General features: G+C 41.0%; 1 pseudogene; it reads left to right on the forward strand.

Moving 5' to 3' along the window:
* Positions 1–259: 259 nt before the first annotated feature.
* Positions 260–8350, forward strand: LOC121801124 (annotated as a pseudogene).
* The last annotated feature ends 1551 nt before the right edge of the window (positions 8351–9901 follow it).

A 9901-nucleotide genomic window follows, 5' to 3' on the forward strand; every position in this document is an offset into this window, starting at 1 on the left:
ACAGCTAATGCTTGTAAATCAACGATGATAGATAATACAGTACTTGAATTTGGAGAAGAAAAGCTGTGGATTAAAACGAAGTAAGTCTCAGTCAACGGCGTCAACAGCATCTGCATGCATGCGATGAACTTGCATTTGTTGCTCGCTATTTGCATTTGATTTCTGGTAATTTAATCCATAAAAAACTTGAATTTTTTGCTCGATTTCTGACACGTTTTTTTCCTGGTTGGTATAGAGAGACGGAGTATTTCAATTTCTAATGTGGAAGTTGAAGTTTGCGGAGGGATCGAGCCCTTGGCTGCGCTCTGCAAATCTGGGAGTTCGACTCCAGCCTCGGCTCGCCCGATGAGCTCGCCAAGATTGAGAAGCTACGCGAGGAGTTTCGTGATCATCGTTTCGAGGAGAAGCATTCTTCCGATCTTCTTCTCATGAGACTCCAGGTAATTCAGCGAGGGGCGCAGAATTAGTTTCAGTTGGTGATATTGTCGTACTTTGTTTTGCCTTATTAGTAAAATTCTGATCAAATTTAGTATTAGTTTGCCAAGGAGAATCGGAGCACTGTAAATTTGCCCCAAGTGAAAGTAGAAGATGTCGAAGACGTCACAGAAGATAAAGTGGTAAATACGTTGAGAAGGAGCATTGGTTTCCATTCAACTCTGCAGGCTGAAGATGGACATTGGCCAGGAGATTATGGAGGTTCATTGTTTCTTATGCCTGGGCTTGTAAGAGCATCCGCAGCGGCGGACGTCGGACCTGCGTGCCAGACGTCCGCCATTAGGCGAGCGACCGGCAGACGCGGACGTCGCTTGCGGACACCGGAGTTCTGCGGATTTCCGACGACGTCCGTCGAGACATCCGCCATTGCAGGTTCCGGACGGATGTCCCGATTTTTAATTTTTTTAAAAAAACTCTATATATACGACTTGTTTAACTTCATTTCAATTGCAACACTTGTTTTAACGAGTTTCTCTCTCAATACTTTCATTTCTTTTGAAGATAAATGGAGCACCACGATAGTGATTCCCCCACCACGAGCGAGTCACAAACGCTGACGTTTCCCGTTAGAGTAGAGGGAAACGCCGACGGAAGTGCACCGATGTCCGGGATGATGCCCGGAATGACGCCGATGATGCCCCAACCCCAAATGACGGGGATGATGCAGGGGTACTACAATATGTACCCCCCTGCTGTGCAGGGATGGGTGGGATGATGCCTCAAATGCCTAGGTGAGTGCCGCGATGACAGGGATGATGCCCCAAATGCTCGGGATGATGCAGGGCATGCCTGCCGCTGCGGGGGAGTAGGCAGGGGGTCCCCCAATCACCTGGGGACAATGTCATCGCCCCTATATGGATTTATTGTCGAGTGATTCCCCTAAGAGTACTCCTCTAGAGACTCAGTTCACCGGTATCGATACTTTCTCTTTTGAGGAGTTTTGACTATCTCCGGTCAGGGAGTCTCCCACTGAGATGCAACCGGCGGCAGGGAGGACGCGGAAGCAGGGGAGAGGGCAATGGCACTACCTCGTACTCGCGTGCGGGGAACGAGGGTGGGGCGGGGGCCGAGGGGGTGGGCGAGGAAGCCGGCGAGAGAAAGAAGACCATCTGGAGCATAGGGGAGTGCGTCGCGCTGGCGAAGGCCTGGGTCGGTGTAGTCGAGGATCCCTACGTCGGGGCTAACCAGGACATCGATAGAATGTGGTAGCGTATTAGCCAAAGCTACCTCCAATTCAAACCGTCAGGTGGGAAGCCTCACGATGGAGAGCAATGCCGGAAACAGTAGGAGCGGCTGAGGAGGCAACTCAGCCGATTTGCCGGCATCTACCAAAACAACCTCTGCACGGCATCAAGCGGCATGTCCACCGATGATGTGAAGCTTCTGTCTCACCAGCAGTACCCCGACAGTGAATTAGGTTTCGGGGAATTCAAATATTGGGAGGTCTATCTTGTGGTGCAGACTTCCGCCAAGTTTAGTGCGAGTGTTGAAGCTGGCCAAAGATCAATGCCTCCGGGGAGTACAACAGCAGTGTCGGTTCCCACTAACTCCCTGACGCCGAGGTAGAGTTCCCGACCCCTCAATCGTCTTCTCGTCGTCGTCGCCTGATTGGGCAAAAGACCGCGATGCGGATGGCTAGGGGAAGTGCCAGCGAATCCCACGAGGTCCAATCGGCATCTCCGTCCCTGGTCACTCCCGAGCTCAACAATCTCGCCCGTGTGCAGCTAACGCAGAGCATGCTCGACACCATGGACAAGTGGTATGCAGCGGTTGATCCCTTATACAAGATCATGTTGAAAGATGCCATCGACACTATGAGACGCGATTTGGGGACCCCATGGATGGCACCCCTGCATGAGAGTAGCGCTGGGACTGGCGGCGGGGACGACGAGGAGTGAGGCGGGGACCACATTTGTCGAAGCTTGAGGTTGTTTTTTTTAACTTTGTATTTTTTAAATAATTATGTACGTCTTTTGTTTTAAATAAAGTGGTTGCATTTCATCAATTGTTTAATTCCGTAAATTGTTTAATTTGGTGAATTTGTGAATTTTTATTATTGTGGATGTTCGTCGAGATGTCCGCCATTGTGCTGTGGGATGTCCTTATAACGTGGCAGTGCAGTGGGATGTCCTTATGACATGGCAGGAAGTGTTTTTGGGAAGTCCGTCGGGATGTCCGCCGCGGACATCCGTCCCACTATGGATGCTCTAAGCATTCAATTTCCCCATTTTTCTTGCTTTCTAGGACTCAGTGTAGCCACATTTTAAAAATTGAATTATGAGATTTGGGGCCAATTGTGCCCCATCTCGTTTTCTGTGTTTAGAGCATCTCCAGTGGGCGGACATCCCACTCGGACATCCACTAGGACATCCCAAAAACACCTCCTGCCACGTCACTAGGACATCCCACCCCACTGCCACATCACTAGGACATCCCCTGCATATCCGCCCTTCCCATCGCCCTTCCCACTAGGACATCCCGCAATTAAAAAAATCACAATAATTTAATTTTAACATAAACAAAAAGTACGGGAAAGCAAAATACGGAAAAATTACGGGAAATACTTGAAAAGGGCAAACATACAAAGTCATAAAACATAAAAAAAAAACAAATTTAGGAAAAAAAGAAAAAATACTTAATCATGAAAAAAAAATACATAGTCCAACATCCCCGGCTCACTCCGCACTGTCCTCGTCGCCCGTGCCGTCGCCGCTACCAGTGCCGCCCCCGTCGCCCGTGCCTGGCCCGTCGTCCCCTCCGCTTATCTCGGCGCCATCATCTCCAATGGGTGGCATCCCCAAATCGCGCCGACATCCATCGATGATTTCCTTCAGCATCCTCTTGTACGTCGCATCGGTCGCGCCATGCCACCTATGCATGGTCCGGATATAATTTTGGGTTATTTGTGCGCGGGCGAGGCGGTTGAAATCTTCCGATTCAGCAGGGGCCCCCGATTCGACCTCGAACGACCCGCTTCCACTGCTGCTTCCCCGACCCCTCCGCTGCGCTGCTTTTTGCCCAACCGGGCGACGACGACGGCGAGCGTCTGATTGAGGTAGCGGGGAAACCTCATCGGCTTCTGGGAGCTCGTGCGAACCAGCACTGCTGCTGTATTCACCGGAAGCGTTGATCTTCGTCCGCTTCCAGCCCGATTCGACACCCCCACAGAACTTTGGGGAATCCTTCACCACGAGAAAGGCCTCCCACTGGTCGAATTGTTTGAACTTCAAGGCTCTGTCGGGGTACTGAGAAAAGGAACGGCTCCGGACATCCTCCTCGGACATACCGCTGCTTGCCTGGCGGAGGTTGTTTTGGTAGATACCAGCGAATCGACTAAGCTTAGGCCTCAACCGCTCCCACTGTTTCCGGCACCGTTTCCAAGCCGGTGAACTGAGTCTCCGGAACATAAGTGGAGGGGGTATCCGTAGACAGCGTAGCCATCACCGGGCGATACACATCGTCCGCTACTGGTTCATGACCCCTGCCACCCCCTCCCCCAGGCATCATCCCGGGCATCATCCCCGGCATCATCCCCTGCATCATCCCGGGCATCATCCCCGGCATCATCCCCGGCATCATCCCACCCATACCCATCATATTTGGGGTCATGCCCCCCATCCTCATACCCGGCATCATCATATTTGGGGTCATACCCCCCATACCACCCATCCAATTGTACATATAAGGGGACATCATCCCACCCATTCCACCCATTCCACCCATTCCACCCATCCCACCCATCCCCGACATTCCCGGAACCGTTGACGCACTTCCGCTAACGTTTCCCTCCAGATCTATGGGAAACGCCGGAGTCTGCGACTCGCTCGTGGCCGGGGAGTTCCTATCGTTCTCCATTAAGTAGAAATGAAATTTGTAGTAAAAGAAGAGAGAAACTTGTTAACACAAGTGGTGCAAATGAAAAGAAGTTCAACGAGCCGTATATATAGAATTTAAAAAAAAAAAAAAAAATCAAATATCGGACGTCCGACCGGGACGTCCGACCTTCGCCACAGTGGCGCCCGTCCACCCGCCCTTCCCGGGAACGTCCGAGGACACCCGACGTCCTCACGGGACGTCCGTATCCGACCTCCGACCTCCCAACGGCGGACGTCCCGTCGCCCTTCCCGGTGTCCGACCGGACGTCCTACCGGAGGGGCGCCATAGGAGATGCTCTTACAAGATGAATTAATCCCCAAAATAACTTGAAGAATATTATTGAGATTGTCTGTGTGTGTGTGTTTTTAAGGTCATTGCACTATCTGTCACTGGGGCATTAAATACAGTTTTTTCAGAAGAGCACAAGCGAGAAGCCCGTCGTTATCTGTATAATCATCAGGTGAAGACTGGATTTCAACATTTATATTTATGGTATCAATACGTGGAACTATATGTGGTTTACAGCTAAATGTGCATTGCAACAGAACGAAGATGGTGGATGGGGTCTGCTGCATATCGAGGGTCCAAGCACCATGTTTGGTTCTGTTCTGAGCTATGTTACATTGAGGTTGCTTGGTGAAGAAGCAGAAGGAGGAGATGGATCAATGGAGAAATGTCGGGAATGGATTTTAAGTCACGGTGGCAGTAACATCATGGGGAAAGACGTGGCTCTCAGTTCAGAACTCATCTCTTATATTTGCTGTTTGATATAAAATGCTCTAAATGCACCATACCTTGTGTATGCACACTCTTGATTTTGTGTTCTTTTCCTTTATTTCTTTACGGTTTAGGTACTTGGGGCTTTTGAGTGGTCTGGGAACATATTTTCATTTCTTGGAAGAGCTTTTTGATGTCATTGTGTCTTGCACACACATTATTCCGTATATGAAATAGATCATTCTATGATCTAAATTTCAGGAAGGATGTGGAATCATTGTCGAATGGTATACCTTCCTATGTCCTATTTATACGGGAAAAGATTCATTGGCCCAATCACACCCACAATACCTTCACTTAGGAAGGAACTCTATATAGTTCCATACAGTGAAATAGACTGGGACAGAGCTCGCAATGAATGTGCAAAGGTGAGTTAGAGTCACATATAAATTCCTAAAGAGTCATATTGTAGTTTGGAATCACAAAGTCTTAAAAAAATTTTAGAAGAAACTTCATTCTGTGTTTATGGTAAATATAACTGATTATGTGTCTTCTGCTACAGGAAGATCTCTACTACCCTCATCCTCTTGTACAGGACATGCTTTGGGCTACCCTTCACAAAGTTGTGATACGATGGCCCGGGAATAAGTTGAGAGATAAAGCTCTACGAACTGTAATGGAGCACATTCATTACGAGGATGAGAACACAAATTATATATGTTTAGGCCTGTAAACAAGGTACATCTGAAATTGTTTGACATCCAAACCTTTGTAGTTATTTGTGAAGTTTTATTCAAAATTCATAAAAAATGTTGAATCTGGAAAGCAAGTCATTCTAGAAAAAAAAATATTCACAATGAGTTTGCAGGTGCTAAACATGCTTTGTTGTTGGATGGAAGATCAAAATTCAGAAGCTTTCAAATTGCATCTTCCAAGAATTTATGATTATCTATGGATTGCTGAAGACGGCATGAAAATGATGGTTCAGTTCTACTCATATTAACATACTGTCACAACATTTTAGTTTCTGATCCGTTTATGTTCCATCCATTATGAAATCTTTCTTCTAAAAGCAGAACTAGTTATTATTCAACTTTCATAAGCTTTATTGTTTCAGTGAGTTTTATTTTGTTGAGTCTCTATCGTATGAAATCTTACGTTTCAGGGGTACAACGGAAGTCAGTTATGGGACACTGCCTTTGCTCTTCAAGCAATAATTTCAACAAAGCTTGGTGAAGAATTTGGCCCAGTTTTACGAAAAGCACACACATACTTGATCTTTCCTTTATGCCCATTAATTCTGGTCTCATAGTCCAAATCAATCATCTGACATAGTCCTCATTTTCGCCTTTAAAGTTGCTACACGATTGCCCTGGAAACCTAGAGTCTTGGTATCGTCACATTTCCAAAGGTGCCTGGCCATTTTCGACAGGAGACCATGGATGGCCGATTTCAGATTGCACTTCTGAGGGTCTGAAAGTTAGTTTGAATCTGAAAATTTTTTTTTTTCTAATTTTTTTTTTAAAGATTCATACTTGTGTATGTTTATTGCCGGTAGAACTATCATGATATTATGTTCCTTTTATTCAGACAGTTCTTCTACTGGCGAAGTTACCATCTAAAATTGTTGGTGAGCCACTGGATGCAAAGATGCTCTATGATGCTGTGAATGTTATTCTATCTCTACAGGTATCTCTATCTACGGTTGGACTTAATTGGTTTCATAGTTAAATGGAAATGCATAGCCAAAAAGGCACTGCTGTGTACAAACTTCTTTTATCTTTATTACATAATTGAAAGGATAAAGAGAAGTGAGTTCAGTTTCCAAAACTTTGTGTGAAAAATGATGAAATTTAAAGGAACGAGTGGCTGATGCGTTTCTACGTCTCGTGTTATGATCATTTTTGCAGGCTGAGAGAGATCCCACGCCGTTGCATCGTGCAGCAAAAGTCCTTATAAATTCTCAATGTGAAAATGGGGATTTCCTACAACAGGTAGTTCTGTTAACTATAAATTATTCTTATATTGTTGTGACAAGTTACTTTCAGATATCAAATTATTCAATTAAATATAAAAGCGAATTGAAAATCGATTGACTTAATAAGCTATCAATCAAAAAAATAATTGAATGAAAGAAAGATAGAATTGGTAAAAATTAAGGACTCATTAATTTTATACTCCACTAATTTGCTTAAAAACCAAAATTCATTTTGTCCATTTTTTTTTCTACAACTTAATTCATATATATATATATATATATAATAATTATTATTATATTTATTTATGAAATAATATTGTAATATTATGTATATATAATTAATTTATTGATAATATCAAAATATGATATTATGCTTTTAATATTGAGATACTCTTCTTTGAAAAATATTAGAATAATGTTTTTATTAGTTCTAATATTTATAAGTTATTTAAATATTATGATTAAATGTATTTTAAACCAATAATTAGTTAAAATTAAAATTTTAGGTAATAATTAACAGTATTTATCCAATTATGGGCATATTAAATAATTGGTGCTGCTTAAATTTTCATTATTAATGCATGTCTTTAATTACGATAAATTCTGTTATTATAATTAAATTGTAGTGGTAGTAGTAATAGATTAAAATCATAAAACTATTTTTCGTAATTCTCATTTGGGATTAATTCAGTTAATATAAGTTCAAATTGATTGTAGCATAATTCAATAAAGAATAGTAGATTGAAAAAAGAAAATTTGTTTTATCAATAATTTAATTATATATACATAATATTATAATATTATTCTACATAAGTATTTTATATTTGAGGGTATATTAGTCTTTAAAAAATTGTTACTCTCTAGATGCATAAATTTTAACAATTTGGCATTAACTATACAGAATTTTAATAATTTTTTAATATTATGGCTGGCCATATCATTTAGCACCACTCTAAATTTAAATCATGCATAACAAACTCTCATTATTTGATATACGTAGCTCTGATTCATGCCACGGCCCACCAAGGTACGACGGTATGCTTTCGGCTAATTCATATATCGTATTTGGCGGCACACATGTTTCAATTGGTGTGTTACTATGAATTCAATCAATTCATAACATATCAAACAGTGAGTGAAGTCGCATGTAGGTTTGGTATACATAATGAATTCGGTCAATTCACACCAGCACATCAAACATGACACTTAGTACCGAGAACAATCGCGCTTATATTTAGTATGTATATTGGGTGCTCAGTTTTCTATTTACAGGTCAAGAGTTGAATCCAGACAAGCTTACAATAACATGTGTAGATGCCGTACTCATAGTGTCAGCGAATCGAGGGTCCGAGAGACCGTGTGACACTACGAGAGTGGCGATTGTGACACTGCGAGAGCGGCGAATCGGGTGCGGCAATTTAGATAATAACACTATGCAACCTCACATGGGTTTCTCATATTGAGAATGCAAATAAGAAGTACAAATTTGACCGAAAGACAATTTTGTCTAAGTTGACGAGTAATATTATTGATTTGTCATTTTTGCTAGTTGGTTTTGCCTCTTTATTTTATTGATTTGTTATTTTTGCTAGTTGGTTTTGCCTCTTTATTTTATTATTATCTTTCATACTACTAAAGTATTTCATAACATCACACACTTAGTGACTTAACCCTGCCTCTCTGTGACGGTATGCAAGTAAATTAATGAGAAAGCAACAAATTCTTCTAGAACATTTCAATTAATTAACATTTAAGTTCGATAATGAGTATCTATCTGGCTATGTCCACAGAATATGAAATATTTAATCAATAATTAGCACAGCTAAATGCAATGAATGTCACAACTCATATTTCATTGAGGTTAGGGGGTGGATAACTTCTCGATCTGCACCAAATTTAAAATATTTGCATATAAGTATATCATAGTATTACTCTATTTTATTTTGAATACAACATTTTATCTATATATTCTCTATATCATAAATTTAAGTTATAAGTTTATACCTACAAAAATATTTTTAAGATTACAAAATAGTACTAGAAGCTACGAAACAGTTTTGAAGGCATTCATGAAAGCTAAAAAATGAGATACTAAAATACAGTACTGTACATATTTAGGTAAGCTAACCTAGTGATATTTACCACTTAATTGGTAAAATTCAATAAATTGGGTTTTCAAAATAATTAATACCAGTATATATATGGTTGATTTGTCGCTGTTGGACCACGATGTGTTGATGTTTCAGCTGGAAATTCAATTCGCCCAAAACCCCAATCAATAAGTATTCTCAACAACTAATTTTGTCATTAATAATAGAGAATATTAATTTAAGTGAGTTTCAAATAATTATAAATATAGCATATGTGAGATTTTAAGTAAAAATAATTAATGATTTAGTAAAATATTTAATTCACCAAAAAACATAATTTTCACAGCTTTATTCATCAAAAATACAATAAAACTATTTCACCAATTTTGAATAGAAATTATGATTGTTAATTTATTTTCTCCCATTCTTTCTGCAAGAATTATTTGGAGGCACAAACTAAATTATTATTTTAATAATGTATCAAGAGTTAAAATAAAAAATATTTTCAGATTTTTTATTTATGTATTCTGTTTTAAGAGGTATATGTGAACTGCCATTATGACTAGATGAGATTATTCTTAGTTGTGATGTTCTTTATTGTTAAAGGATGGACCACTTTTAGTCTCATTAGTCATTTTAGAAAATTTAATTCGAGTCATCAATCAAATCGAACATGTCTTCATTATTATCCCCGGCTTCATCGCAAAATCATTAATTTCAAATGTCACTTAATCCAAAACTATAT

The sequence above is a fragment of the Salvia splendens genome, chromosome 4 (assembly GCF_004379255.2).
Source record: "Salvia splendens isolate huo1 chromosome 4, SspV2, whole genome shotgun sequence".
In the NCBI taxonomy this organism is placed as follows: domain Eukaryota; kingdom Viridiplantae; phylum Streptophyta; class Magnoliopsida; order Lamiales; family Lamiaceae; genus Salvia; species Salvia splendens.